Source organism: Theobroma cacao, chromosome 5 (assembly GCF_000208745.1).
Source record: "Theobroma cacao cultivar B97-61/B2 chromosome 5, Criollo_cocoa_genome_V2, whole genome shotgun sequence".
In the NCBI taxonomy this organism is placed as follows: Eukaryota; Viridiplantae; Streptophyta; class Magnoliopsida; order Malvales; family Malvaceae; genus Theobroma; species Theobroma cacao.
Window position 1 is genome coordinate 25845253 of NC_030854.1, and position 16543 is coordinate 25861795.

A 16543-nucleotide genomic window follows, 5' to 3' on the forward strand; every position below is an offset into this window, starting at 1 on the left:
GAAAAACTACGAATTACAAAATTGCCATATCATGTTATTGAGTTTTATTATATGGTGGATTATATATTAATTAATCACTGCAGTAGGGGGTTTCTGTGGACCAGCCTTTTAGAGGGGCACGGTAAACCCCATTATATTCTTACCTCGAACGGAGAGGCGCGTAGGGTATCTCCTGGGGTAAAGTTTAGGGTTCACTTCACGCTAAACCACCACGTGAGGGGGAACTCAGCCAACGCCAAGGAACGGCTATGTTTTCAAAACAAAAACATGATTTATGTGAAATGTGAATTTTAATAGCCTTGGCGGTCTCGGTAGGATGCCTCGGCCAAGGTGTCCCCGAGAATGGATTTATGGCACAAGCCTAGATTTTTATGAGATTCATAAGCCTTTTTACGTATTTTGAACGAGATGTGTTCTAATTGTATAACCCAGTTTATGATGATTTACTTTATTGTCTCCATGTACTCAACTCTAGATGTTTATGATGATGTTTGTTTACTCATTGGGATTTTATAATCTCACCACCCTCCTTTCCACCCATTTCAGGTTCAGTATAGACTGTAGATAGCTGATCTCATCGAGGACTACAGTGGGATCTGCATTTTCCAAACCGTAGGTTCACAGTCCTCTTTACTTTTGTTTATTCGGGGGCACTCTTGTTATTGTAAATTAAATTAAATATTTTGGCTTACTGTATTTAAGTATGTATAAATTTATTTAGCTTTTACGCTATAAAAATTATTCACGTATAACTCTATAAATATTGTTTTATAAGAAAATAGAATATTTTACTTAATATTTCTTTTATTTTCTTATTATATTCAAATAACCATAATTTTGTTTTAAATGAAGATTTTAGACTTTTAAACCCATTTTGAATATGAATTGTGTGTTTTGTACTTGTATATTACGTTTTAGCCAGTTTCAAAATTTTTTAGAAAAATGACCAAATTACCCTGTGAGACGAAAAATTAATATTTTATTTGTTTAAAGTTGGAAACAGCTTAAAATCTTTTAGAACACGATATTTGACAATGGTTGCTCACAAGGGAACAGAGAAACTGATAGTAAAGCCTTGCGGGATTTCGGGTTGACATTCCGGGCAATAAGTGTCTACCGGGACACCGCGGCTGTTGTCACTAGCTCGAGGGGAGTATCGGGTCGTGACAATTCGATTGGTATCAGAGCTTTTGGTTTTAAAGATCAAAGTTTTTAGTTTTAAAGTTGTTTTAAAAATTTACAATATCAGTGTGGCCCCAGATTAAGTTAAGTTAGGTTAGGTTGAATAGAATGCATGCATCTGCATATAGAACCTAAGGTTACCTAAACTTGCTCGTATTTTTTATAGATCACAATGCCTCCTCGACGCAGACGCCCACCTCTCACTAGATCGCTTGGGAGGGGAAGAGGTCGTTCCCAACGTCATCAGCCAAATACAATAGAGGAGGAATCAGCTGCATCTACCCTTCGGGCAGCACCTGCTGCTGAGCAGGCCGATAGTCCTCCACATCCTCCATCTCCTCAGCCACCTACGGGTATTCCCGCCATGCCTACTGAGGTAGCACAAGCATTGGCAGCTTTCTTTGCAGCAATGGCTGGTCAAGCTCAGACTAGTCAAGTTCCACCTGTAGTGCCTCCAACTACTCCTTTAGTTCCACCACCAGTACAGGATGTATCCATTTCCAAGAAGCTGAAGAAGGCTAGGCAATTGGGTTGTGTATCTTTCACGGGTGAGTTGGATGCCACGGTGGCAAAGGACTGGATTAATCAAGTTTCAGAGACTCTCTTTGATATGGGATTAGATGACGACCTAAAGCTGATGGTGGCTACGAGATTATTAGAGAAGAGGGCTCGTACTTGGTGGAATTCGGTGAAGTCCTATTCCGCTACTCCTCAGACATGGTCTGATTTTCTCAGGGAATTCGATGGTCAGTATTTCACTTATTTCCATCAGAAAGAAAAGAAGAGAGACTTTCTGAGTGTGAAACAGGGAAATCTAACTGTAGAGGAGTACGAGACTCGTTTTAACGAGTTGATGTTATATGTGCTGGATCTGGTGAAATCTGAGCAGGATCAGGCCAGCTATTTCGAGGAAGGGCTTCGTAATGAGATTAGAGAGCGAATGACAGTGACTGGTAGGGAGCCACATAAGGAGGTGGTACAGATGGCTTTACGGGCTGAGAAGCTCACGACTGAGAATAGGAGGATTCAGACTGAGTTTGCAAAAAGGAGGAATCCTGGTATGTCTTCTAGTCAGCTAATAAAAAGAGGCAAGGACTCAACGACTTCAGGGAGCACTACTTCTGTTTTCGTGACATCTCCTCGACCTCCATTTCCACCATCACAGTAGAGACTTTCGAGGTTTAGCAGATCTGCTATGACTGGTTCTGGGAAAAGTTTCGGAGGTTCTGACAGAAGCAGAAATTGTGGAAATTATCATAGTGGGCTATGTAGAGGGCCAACAAGATGTTTCCAATGTGGACAGACGGGTCACATTAGGAGTAATTGCCCACAGTTAGGACGAGCCACTGTAGCTGCATCATCTCCACCAGCTCGCACTGATATACAGAGGAGAGATTCTTCTGGGTTACCACCGAGACAGGGAGTAGCCATACGGTCCCGTGTGGAGAGTAATACCCCGTCACATCCACCTTCGAGACCACAGACTTGTACCGCGACAAGAGTTTTTGCTGTGACAGAAGATGAGGCACGAGTCCGACCTGGAGCAGTGACAGGTACTATGTCTTTATTTGATAAAGATGCTTAGGTTTTGATATATTCTGGCTCAGATAGATCTTATGTGAGTACGACATTTGCATCAATTGCTGATAGAAACCTGTCACCATTAGAGGGAGAAATTGTAGTGCATACCCCTCTAGGAGAACAGTTGATTAGAAATACTTGTTATAGAGACTGTGGGGTAAGGGTTGGTGAGGAAAAATTTAGGAGTGACTTAATTCCTCTAGAGATCTTGGATTTTGATTTAATATTGGGTATGGACTGGTTAACTGTACTTCGGGCGAACGTGGATTGTTTCCGAAAAGAAGTTGTTCTTCGAAATTCAGAGGGAGCAGAGATTGAGTTTGTAGGGGAACGTCGAGTATTACCATCTTGTGTAATCTCAGCAATCAAAGCTTCGAAATTAGTGCAAAAAGGGTATCCGGCTTATTTGGCATACGTGATCGATACTTCAAAGGGGGAACCTAAGTTAGAGGATGTCCCAATAGTAAGTGAGTTTCCTGATGTATTTCCTGATGATTTACCGGGACTACCTCCTAATCGAGAGCTTGAGTTCCCTATTGATTTACTTCCGGGTACCGCACCTATTTCTATTCCTCCATATAGAATGGCTCCAGCAGAGTTGAAGGAACTGAAAGCCCAGTTGCAAGATTTGGTGGATAAAGGTTTCATTCGCCCTAGCATTTCTCCTTGGGGAGCACCAGTCCTATTTGTAAAGAAGAAAGATGGCACTCTTCGATTGTGTATTGATTACCGTCAGCTGAACCGAGTGACCATCAAGAATAAATACCCTTTACCCCGGATAGATGATCTTTTTGATCAATTACGAGGTGCTATGGTATTCTCTAAGATTGATTTGAGATCTGGGTACTATCAGTTGAGGATTAAGGAGCAGGATGTACCTAAGACTGCCTTCAGGACGCGTTATGGGCATTATGAGTTTCTGGTGATGCCGTTTGGTTTGACTAATGCCCCGGCAGTTTTTATGGATCTTATGAACAGGGTGTTCCATCCATACTTGGATAAGTTTGTGATAGTATTCATCGATGACATCCTGGTTTATTCGAAGAATGATGATGAACATGCTGCCCATTTGCGCATTGTGTTGCAAACTTTGCGCGAGAGACAACTCTATGCCAAGTTCTCTAAATGTGAATTCTGGTTGAAGGAAGTGGTTTTCTTGGGACATGTGGTGTCCGGAGCTGGAATTTATGTCGATCCCAAGAAGATTGAGGCAATCTTGCAATGGGAGCAACCGAGAACGGTAACTGAGATTCGTAGTTTCCTTGGCTTAGCCGGTTATTACCGGAGATTTGTTCAGGGATTTTCTTTGATAGCAGCTCCTCTGACTCGTTTGACTCGTAAAGGAGTTAAGTATGAGTGGGATGATGTTTGTGAGAATCGATTTCAGGAGCTAAAGAACCGGTTAACCTCCGCTCCCGTTTTAACACTTCCTGTTAGTGGAAAAGAATTTGTGGTATATAGCGATGCATCTAAGTTGGGATTAGGGTGTGTGTTGATGCAGGACGAGAAAGTAATAGCTTATGCTTCCCGACAGTTGAAGAAGCACGAGACGAATTACCCTACTCATGACTTGGAGTTAGCAGCAGTAGTATTCGCATTGAAGATTTGGAGACATTATTTATATGGTGAGCGTTGTCGGATTTTTTCTGATCATAAAAGTTTGAAGTATTTGCTCACCCAGAAAGAGCTTAACTTGAGACAGAGACGATGGTTGGAGTTGATTAAGGATTATGACTTAGTGATTGATTATCATCCGGGAAAAGCAAATGTTGTAGCGGATGCCTTAAGTCGTAAATCCTCATCGTCGTTAGCAACACTTCAAAGTTCTTATTTTCCGATGTTACTTGAGATGAAATCTCTAGGGATCCAGTTGAATAATGGTGAGGATGGAACCCTACTTGCTAGTTTCGTCGTGAGACCTTCATTGTTGAATCAGATAAGAGAATTGCAGAAATCTGATGATTGGTTGAAACAGGAAGTTCAAAAGCTGCAAGATGGAGAAGCTAGTGAGTTTAGACTCAGCGATGATGGTACTTTCATGCTTAGAGACCGAATTTGTGTTCCTAAGGATGATCAATTGAGACGAGCTATTTTGGAGGAAGCTCATTCTTCCGCCTACGCTTTACATCCCGGAAGCACCAAGATGTATCGGACTATTAAAGAAAGTTATTGGTGGCCGGGTATGAAACGAGACATAGCAGAGTTTGTAGCGAAATGTCTCACATGCCAACAGATCAAGGCGGAGCATCAAAAACCGTCAGGTACTCTTCAACCTTTACCGATTCCTGAATGGAAGTGGGAACATGTGACTATGGACTTTGTATTGGGTTTGCCGCGGACACAAAGTGGGAAGGATGCTATTTGGGTGATTGTGGATAGATTGACTAAGTCCGCCCATTTCTTGGCTATCCATAGCACGTATTCTATTGAGAGGCTGGCAAGACTTTATATAGATGAGATTGTGAGATTACACGGAGTCCCAGTTTCTATTGTGTCAGATCGAGACCCTCGATTTACTTCTCGATTTTGGCCGAAATTTCAGGAAGCTCTTGGAACTAAATTGAGATTTAGTACTGCCTTTCATCCACAGACAGATGGTCAATCTGAGAGAACTATTCAGACCTTGGAGGATATGTTACGGGCTTGTGTCATTGACTTTATCGGGAGTTGGGACAGACACTTGCCATTGGTGGAGTTTGCTTATAATAACAGTTTTCAGTCTAGTATTGGGATGGCACCATACGAGGCTTTGTATGGAAGGAAATGCCGAACTCCGCTCTGTTGGGATGAAGTAGGTGAGAGGAAATTGGTGAATGTGGAATTGATTGATTTGACAAACGATAAGGTCAAAGTTATCCGAGAGCGATTAAAGACAGCTCAAGATAGGCAGAAGAATTATTCGGATAAACGAAGGAAAGATTTGGAGTTTGAAGTCGACGATAAAGTTTTTCTTAAGGTTTCTCCTTGGAAAGGTAATAATTTGAAATTTCCAAGTATTAAATCTTATTTGATTATACTATTGTGATAATTTGTGGTATTTATTGGATGATGAAAGGTGTGATTCGATTCGCGAAGAGGGGAAAGCTCAATCCAAGATACATTGGACCTTTTCGTATCATTGAAAGGATTGGGCCAGTGGCTTACAGACTTGAATTACCCCCAGAGTTAGATCGAATTCATAATGTCTTCCATGTCTCGATGTTGAAAAAGTATGTTCCCGATCCCTCTCACATTTTAGAGACACCTCCCATTGAGTTGCATGAGGATTTGAAGTTCGAGGTGCAGCCTGTACGTATTCTAGATCGAAAGGATCGAGTGCTAAGGAACAAGAGCATTCCAATGGTGAAAGTATTGTGGAAGAATGCTCGAATGGAGGAGATGACGTGGGAAGTCGAGAGCCAGATGAGAAACCAATATCCACATCTTTTATTCGAATCAGGTAAGTGAAATTTTGAGGTCAAAATTTTATTTTAAGGGGGGTAGTGCTGTAAAGCCCGACCTTATAAAATACTATTCATGACATACATGTGATGATAGCATGATTGCATGCTAGGAGAGTCCCGAAAAATTTACAAAAGTCGGTATTGTACCTAGAGGTACAACAAAGTTTATTTAATCCTCGAACTAGATCAAATAGGAATTTTAAGGTGAGATTAAGAGTTTCACAGTTCATGGATGACTTAAAATGGTAATTTGGAGTTTGAGGATCAATTTGGAGTCAAATCGGAATTTTCACTAACTAGGGGCAAAATGGTCATTTGCCACCTGGGGACAAAATGGGAATTTTAGAAAAGATTTTTTTGACCCCATTTGACTTATTAGAGTATAATTTGACTTATTGAAGTATGATTTGAGGTTTAGAAGTGAAAAATTTTAATTTCGGTATAATTTGGAGTATAGGGGTAAAATGGTAATTTTGCCACCTCAGGGGCAAAATTGTAATTTTCCACCACCAGGATATTTTTTCCAGCACATGGTCTTCCTTTTCTTCATCTTTGACCCTTGACTAAACATGTGGTGGAGATAAAATGTTTAAATTTTTAAAATTTTAAAAACGGGCCAATGACATGATGCCATGTGTCATGCCTTTATTAATTTATTATTTTCCTTTTTAAAAGGCACAAAATCAGCCCATCTTCCACCCCATGGCCGGCCAAACCAGCAAGAAGAGAGAGAAAACAAAAACAAAACCCTAGAGAGAGAAAATCAAAGAAAAAGTGTGAATTTTCAAGGAAATTAAGTGAAAAAGGTGAGTTTTTTTTATTAAGCTTGAGTTTTCTTATTCCCAAGCATTTCTCTTTATTTTCCATGATTAAATTACATGTTTTCATGATGAATTCAATTCTGAAAAAATGGGTTAGGAGAGAGAAAGTTGTTGGATTTATTTGATTTTAATTTATGTTAGTGTTTTTAGTTAGTTTAGCATATTTAGAAACAAAACAACAAGAAAAGAATTTATTTTCTCCCCCAACCATTAATGGCTGAATTTACCATGTAGTGAGTGAGGATGAGTTTGATTTTATTCTAGGAGAATTGGTTAAGGAATAATGAATTATGAGCCTAGAAAAATAATGGGAATTTTCGGAGCAAAAATACGAATTTTTACCCACTAGGGGTATTTTCGTAATTTGCTGTTGGGACTGATAATTTGCACCACACTGAGGGACATTAAGTTAATTTGGGTGCAATTGAGGTATAGAAACTGAAAAGAATTAAATTGGAGTTTAAACGGACCCGTTAGGAATTTAATCGGGTGATAAGACGAATTAGGCCAATACCGGGTTTAGATAGTTACCAGTGCATTTTTGCATTCCATATCATGCATTGGTAGTCTAAATTAGTTTAATTTTGATTTAGTACCAACTTGGTGAAACTCTCGATTTTGTACTGTGTCAAGGTGGTGAGTCCTCCGATAAAGGCAAGGAAATTGCATCCGAGGACCAGTAGACAGAGTGCTTCGAAAGTCTGCATTCTAGACATTGTGAGTAAACTTACTGTCATTTTAATTATCTAGGGTGGTTTTTAGATGCTTTCATGAATTCTATGGAAAAAGGAATTTAAAAAGATAAATTTTCATGTTTTATGAATAAATGAGTTTCAATGAAATTAAATTATAAATTGTTTTGAAATTAATAGTGATTTTGAAAAATAGAGTACACGGAGACTGTTAATTGTGGCAATTTGATTGTTTAAATTAACTGGCTTATGATAAATCGAGCATGATTGGTTAGTTGGCAATTGTATTGAAATGCGAATTGTTTGGTTACCTTGAAAAACTACGAATTACAAAATTGCCATATCATGTTATTGAGTTTTATTATATGGTGGATTATATATTAATTAATCACTGCAGTAGGGGGTTTCTGTGGACCAGCCTTTTAGAAGCGCACGGTAAACCCCATTATATTCTTACCTCGAACGGAGAGGCGCGTAGGGTATCTCCTGGGGTAAAGTTTAGGGTTCACTTCACGCTAAACCACCACGTGAGGGGGAACTCAGCCAACGCCAAGGAACGGCTATGTTTTCAAAACAAAAACATGATTTATGTGAAATGTGAATTTTAATAGCCTTGGTGGTCTCGGTAGGATGCCTCGGCCAAGGTGTCCCCGAGAATGGATTTATGGCACAAGCCTAGATTTTTATGAGATTCATAAGCCTTTTTACGTATTTTGAACGAGATGTGTTCTAATTGTATAACCCAGTTTATGATGATTTACTTTATTGTCTCAATGTACTCAACTCTAGATGTTTATGTTGATGTCTGTTTACTCATTGGGATTTTATAATCTCACCACCCTCATTTCCACCCATTTTAGGTTCAGTATAGACTGTAGATAGCTGATCTCATCGAGGACTACAGTGGGATCTGCATTTTCCAAACCGTAGGTTCACAGTCCTCTTTACTTTTGTTTATTCGGGGGCATTCTTGTTATTGTAAATTAAATTAAATATTTTGGTTTACTGTATTTAAGTATGTATAAATTTATTTAGCTTTTACGCTATAAAAATTATTCACGTATAACTCTATAAATATTGTTTTATAAGAAAATAGAATATTTTACTTAATATTTCTTTTATTTTCTTATTATATTCAAATAACCATAATTTTGTTTTAAATGAAGATTTTAGACTTTTAAACTCATTTTGAATATGAATTGTGTGTTTTGTACTTGTATATTACGTTTTAGCCAGTTTCGAAATTTTTGAGAAAAATGACCAAATTACCACTGTGAGACGAAAAATTAATATTTTATTTGTTTAAAGTTGGAAACAGCTTAAAATCTTTTAGGACACGATATTTGACAATGGTTGCTTACAAGGGAACAGAGAAACTGATAGTAAAGCCTTGCGGGGTTTCGGGTTGACATTTCGGGCAATAAGTGTTTACCGGGACACCGCAGCGGTTGTCACGAGCTCGAGGGGAGTACCGGGTCGTGACATATTAGCCATGTCATATTGCCAAAATTTTCATTGATTTGGTGGGATAAATGATTAGCTTACTGCAGTGGGTGGGTTTTCGTGGACCAGCCTATGAGAGGGGCACGTTAAACCCCGTTATATTTTACCTTGGTACGAGAGGCACGGAGGGTATCTCCTAAGGTAACGTTAGAGTTCATTTCACACCGAATCACCACGTGAAGGTGAAACTCAGCCAACGCCAAGGAATGGCTGTGCTTTTAAATGTAAAAGAATAAGTTTTATATTCATATGTTATTTTAACAGCCTTAGCGGACTCAGTTGGATGCCTCGACGCAAGGTGTCACCAAGTGCAAATCTTGGCACGAGCCAAGTTTTTACGAGAATCATAAGCCTTGTTGATTTTTACGAAATGAAATTGATTTTTATGAAATGAAATGAGATTTGATGTTATGAATCATATTATGATGAGATATTTTAAATTGTCTCCATTTATTCGGCTTTAGACGTTTTAGATGGACTTTGCTTACTCATTGGGTTTATAAAAACTCACCACCCTCCTTTCACACATTTCAGGCTCAGGAAAATTTGTAGACCGCTGATTTTGTCGAGGGTTTGCTATTGGATTCGCACCCTTAGAAATCGCAAGTTTACAGTTGTGTTTATTTTGGTTATTTTGGGACCCACATGTCATTGTAGAATATTTTGTATACTTGGTTATGTGTGCCACTATATGTATGAATTTATTTTGCTTTTACGCTACAAAAATTGTTTACGCAGAATTCTATAAATATTGTTTTATAAGAAAATAGAATATTTTATGAAATATTTTTATTTAATTTGAATAGCTATAACTTCATTTTAAATTGATGAATTAGACAACGAAACTTATTTTTAGACATGAAATGGATGCTTATTACTTGTATATCGTATTTTTACTAGGTTTCGAAATTTTTGGGTAAAATGACCAAAATACCCATATACAGTAGAAATTACTTTTTGGTTGTTTTTGATTTGAAATTAGTCTATATTCCTTTAAAACATGATATTTAATAACTGTTACTCACGGGGGAGAAGTAAAATTGATGCGAAAGCCTTATGAGGTTTCGATTGGCATTCCAAATAAGGAATGTCAATCGAGACATCACGACGGTTGTCACGGGCTTGAGGAGAGTGTCGGGTCATGACAGATAGTGATTGGGCAGGTTGTTTGGATGGCAGAAAAAGCACTTTAGGAAACTTATTCAACCTTGGTTCTTGAGCAATTTCTTGGAGTTCAAAAAAGCAATAAGTTGTAGCATTATCAACTTTAGAGGCAAAATACATTTCAGCAACTTCATCAGCCTGTCAAGTAGCTTGGTTAAGGAGGTTACTTTTTTATTTTCATCAAGAACAAACTAGTGCAACAGAAATCTTCTGTGACAACAGAGCAACTATTGCAATGACAAAGAATCCCACTTTCCATAGCAGAACCAAACACATTAACATCCGTTATCACTTCATTCGAAGTCTGGTAACAAAAAAGATAATTACATTATAGGCGTGTGGTACAAATGAGCAAGTTATAGACATTTTGACCAAGTCTCTTCCCCAAGTCAAGCACAATCACTTCATATTACGTATGGGAGTTTGTAGTTTTGAATAAAAAGGGAGTGTTGAAGAATTATTCAAACTTTTTATTAGATTAAGTCAACTAAGTCTTTCACTTGAAAGAGTCTAGGATAAGATGTTTTTTTAAATTGTTTTGTTTCTAACTTTTATCTTTAGTTGTTATCAAATAAATATTAAGTAGATATGATAGGAACGCCAACTACTCCTGTAAGCTTATAAAAGGCATGTTAGTTCATTTACTAACTTGCAATGAGCAGTATATTCTACTAGCTTTTGTTTTTCAGTTTTTTACTTCTTCCATTATTTGTTCTTCTTTTTCTCAACAAGCACATACATCATGAGACTTTGAGATCAGGTAAGTGGCATCATATTCTTGCATTTTTTAGATTTATTAATCTCCACTAAGGTGTAAATTCAAGTATTAAAGAAAGGGTAATCATTAGTCACTTGGTACTTTACCTCCCAAGTAGCTTTGTCATTACCAAGATAGTTTGTGAACGCCTTCTAACCCCATGTACAATTTATAAGGTTGGCAATGGGTGCAAAGGCTAACACTGACTGCATAACATAAGCATAAAAGAAGGGAAAAAAGCAAGTAACTAAGAGTAAAGTTGAATACATGTCAAGCCTTACTCTATTATATACTTGTCATGTCATTTATGTACTTGATAACATATCTACATACTAAGATGCCTCGGAGAATCGTTAAAAGTCTGTATCGTACCTAATGGTACAATTAAGTTGATTAAAACTTTGAACTAGTTTGAATAGAGATTTTAGGATGTATTTGAGAGTTATTGAACCTTAAAATGTCTTAATATGGTGATTCAGAGTTCGAGGATTGATTTGGAGTTAATTTGAGAATTTCATAACGTAAGGGCAAAATGATCATTTTGCCACCCAAGGGCAAAATTGGAATGTTGGATGATATTTTGACTAAATTTGATTAATTCGAGCATTATTTGAATTTGAGAAGTGAAAATTTTCAATTTCAATATTTTTTCGAACATAGGGGCAAAACGGTCATTTTATGTGTCCATAGGGATGTAATTGGAATTTTTTGAATTTTACACCACCATTACACTTGTCAAACCCATGAATTGCACCCATTATTTTTTTAAGTGAGAGATTATATGTGGTGGGAATGAAATGCTTAATTGTTAAGTTTTAAGTATGGGCCAATTACATTGTGACACGTGGTAAATTTTAATCCTTTTATAATTCCCTTTAAAAAACCAGCACACACTCCTCCCAAATCACTCTTATGGCTGCCCAAGCAAGGGAACAAAGAGAAAAAGAGAAGAACAAACCCTAGGAAGGAAAAATCCAAGAGAAATTGTTGGATTTCAAGGAATCAAGCAAGTAAAGGTAAGATTTTTTAATTTTAGCTTGTGATCTACCTTTCCCATGCATTCTTTTTCATTCTCCATGGCTGAAATTCAAGTTTTCAAGAGGGAACCTTTGCTGGCCAAATCTAGAGAGAGAAGTTTTGGTGATAAATTTTGCTAGATTTCATAATATCTTAGTGTTTTTAGTCATTTTGTGATGTTTGAAAGGAAAAACGAGCAAGAAAATCACATGTTCTTCAACCACCCTCATTTGGTCGAATTTTCTATAGGGCATGTTGATGATGGATTTGGTTGTAAATCATGTTATTTAGCTAGGAATTGATGATTTATGGTATCAGATATCGAAATCGAAATGAATTTCTGTTATGGTGAATTAAGTCACAATTAAGCTCATTGAGGTACTTTAGTGTATTTGGAATATTGGAAGTGTAATGAAGATATTTGGAGTTGAATTGGATGTTTTGGCTAATTAAACAAGGCATAGTGCGAGTTAGGTCGAATGCCAATTCAGTTCGATCATAATTGAACCCACGTAGAACACCGTCTTTAAGTGATTCTTCGGACAATTCTCATTCAATGTCATGTATTCAAATAAAACCTGAAATAGTTTTATAACAGTTTGACACAAATATATTGAATTACGTGTTGTGTATTATGTATAGGTGATGAGCCCTCTGATAAGGGTAAAGATATTGTGCCCAAGGACCGAGAATAGGAGTACTCCTACCACTCCAAACTCTTGCTATTGTGAGTAATCAGATGTTCATCTTAATTATCTAAAGTGGTTTATACTTATTTTAAGATTTTAAAGAATAAGGCACTTAATTTTTCAAATTATTGTGTTTAACATTTTAAATGTTGGTTAAATGAATGAGATTTATAAATTATTCTGAAACTAAATGTTGATTTTTGAAATAGAGTAAGTGTAGGCTATACATTCGTATTATATATATATACTGATTTGAATTGATGGCTTATGAAATTGTGGTTTTGTGAATTATATAAATTGTTTTGTCTTACATTGACAAGTTGGATAGTACTATATTAGCCATGTTATGCTGCTAAAATTTTATTGATTTGGTGGGTTATGTATTTAGCTTACTGCAGTGGGCGGGTTTCCGTGGACCAACCTATTAGAGGGGCACAAAAATCCCGTTATATTTACCTTAGTACGAGAAGCGCGAAGGGTATCTCCTAAGGTAAGTTTAGAGTTCACTTCACGCCGAACCACCACGTGAGGATGAAACTCAGCCAACGCTAAAGAATGGCTATATTTTAAAAGTAAAAACATGGTTTATGGGTATATGTCGTTTTAACATCCTTGGCAAACTCGGTTGGATGCCCGAGCCAAGGTGTCACTGAGTACGAGTTTTGGCACAAGCCAAGTTTTTAAGAGAATTATAAGCCTTGTTGATTATTTTGATGAAATGTAATTGTATTATAGGAATTGAAATAAGTTTTGAATGTTATGAACTATATTATGATGGGATGATTTAATTGTCTCCATTTACTCGGCTTTAGATGTTATAGATGAATTTTGCTTACTCACTGGGTTTGTAAAAACTCACCCCTTCTTTTTATCTATTTCAGGCTCAGGACAATCTGTAGACAGTTGATTTTGTCGAGGGTTGCTTTTGAATTTGCATCCTTAGAAATCGAAGGTCTATAGTCTTGTATATTTGCGATTATTTTGGGACCCACATGTCATTGTAGAATATTTTGTATACCTGGCTGCGTGTGCCACTATATGTATGAATTTATTTTGCTTTTACACTACAAAAATTATTTATGCAGAGTTTTATAAATATTGTTTTATAAGAAAATGAAATATTTTATTTAGTTTAATTAGCCAAAATTTTATTTTAAATGGATGATTTAGATTATTAAAATTATTTTTAGGTAAGAAATGTATATTTTTCGATCGTATGTTGTATTTTCACCAGATTTCAAAATTTTTAGATAAAAATGATCAAAATACCCCTGTGTGGTAAAAAATACTTTTGTTTATTTTTTATTTAAAAATAGTTTATATTATCTTAAAACATGATATTTAGTAACTGTTGCTCACAAGAGAGACGTAAAATTGATGCAAAAGCCTTGCGAGGTTTTGGTTGACATTTCAAGTAATGAATGTCTATCGAGACACTGCGGCGGTTATCACGGGCTCGAAAGGAGTACCGGGTCGTGACAATACATATGTAGTTCTCTTCTAAAAAAAAATTAGGAATTTTGAGAAGTCATTAAGCTAGATAAAGTAAAATCTTAAAAGAGCATGAGGAGCAAATACCACTATCAACTACCTTATACTTGTCATGGTTTTTCAGATAGATTGTGAACACCATGCCCACCCATTGAATGACCACAAATAAATGCTTTTGATATATCAAGTTGAGGGAAATTTTCACTCTAGAGTTTTGGCAGTTCTTTGACAACATAATCGTACATATGCCAATTCTTCCACTTCTCTTGTGGAGCATTAAGATAAACTCCAGCACTTAATTTAAATTTGAAAATGCAAAAACAAAAATATAAAAGGAATAGGAATAAAACTTAATTAGATAAAGAGCAACTATTCATATGAGATAGCGTAAGGAAATTATCTAGCAATGCTCTATTGAAATTTGACAATAGTGTTTCCCATAAAGTAGGGATACTGGGGGCAGGGAAGGAAAAACTAATCAAAATTGCATTTGAAAGCATTGGAGAGAATCATTCTTTCATTGAACAAGTGCTAGTATGGGTGAGTTGAAGCCACACTCGATATCTTCAGTATATGTTAAACCCAATGAACATGCGTGCATTACATTAGTGTTGGTGAAAAAAATTAAAAAAAATGACAAATTGGTTATGAAATTAATAAACACTTATATATTTTCATTAGACAAAATATTTTACAAGGAGGATATTCATCCATGTGGCATTGTTGTCTCAAAATCATGCATCATTAGTGATCATTATGCACTTAAAATTCAACTTTGTCAACTTTGTTGATGGAAAAATTCAACAATAAAGGAAACAGAAAGAAAGAGTGATAAAATTAAAAAATAAAATAAAATGAAAAATTCCAATTAAAGCTTGCAACATGGAACTGAAATGCCAGATTATTTACTCCAAGAAGAGACCTCAACAATTAAAGTTACAAAAGATAAAATAGTTTGATACTGGGTATACAACTTTAAGATTTACCCTAACAGGTGTCTTAGAACTAAAATATAACAATCCAATCCAAATGTTGCATACTTACACCAAAATCCCAATTATCTGCCTCTCCTTCCACATTTAGACTTCCTATAATTTTAACAAAAAGGAAAATCAACCTTGCAAAATTTAGAAAATAAAATGGCATTTTGGAGAAAAGTAATTTATATTCATATCAAATGTTCATCATAATCATATTATAAAGCGATAATGTTTGTTAGGTTAAAAAAAACATGTTTTCATGAAAAAGTATTAGACAAACTGAGAAAACATCTTGAAGCTTTATGTTAAAGTAGATTCCCAAAAAGAAATAGATTATTATTATTCATGATAAACAAAAAAAGAACTAGGATATTTTGGGTTAGAATACTTAGGTTGAGCTGAGCTAGAGTCTCTTAATAAAAGGGAAGAAATGTAGTGTAAGATAACAATCCAGTCAATAATCATTACCTCAAATAGGCAGCAATTGAAGTATCCAACCAGAAAAATTATGTCAACAAATTAGCTTAAAATGAGTTAACCATTTACTTAAAGATGTATCAAGGGCAATTAGAGCAACAACTTCAGCTGAAATAGCACGCTATGCTTCTAACTTGATTATGAAATTCTCATCAGTGCAAGTAAGTCTGAAGAGCCAATAAAGTATCTACCCAAAGATGAATGCAAGACTATACGGTTTGGAAAGATCTTATAAATTGAAACATATCTGAATATATACTAATGCGCAAAAGGCAAGCAGCAAAATAACAACCCAAGGTAGCCTAAGGCCAGAAAAATGATGCAGCATTGATAGCATAGAAAAACCATAAAACTAACCAAATGGACTAAATAGAACCCATAAGTAAGAAGATCAACATGCAAAGTTGCTACGAAAGTTACTCAAGATCGAAGAATAAAATGACTCAAAAGAATGGAGTCAAAAAACGTTGCTCAATTTTATAATGTTTCAAAACAATGGAATAAGGGAAAACCCTATTTAGTTTTACAATGAAACATAAAGGGACTATTGATAAAGATAGTCTACCCTACACCTACTTGTAACATAAGTAAATTAATAAGGAAGTATTCTAATCGTAGACTTTCTTAGAGTGTAAGTAAAGTAAATGACATAAAAACAAATATCCTAAAAACTAAGCTTACTTGTTGTGCAAGTAAAACAATCAACAAGTAAGAAAAACTTAAATATGGAAAGTATTCTAATTGCT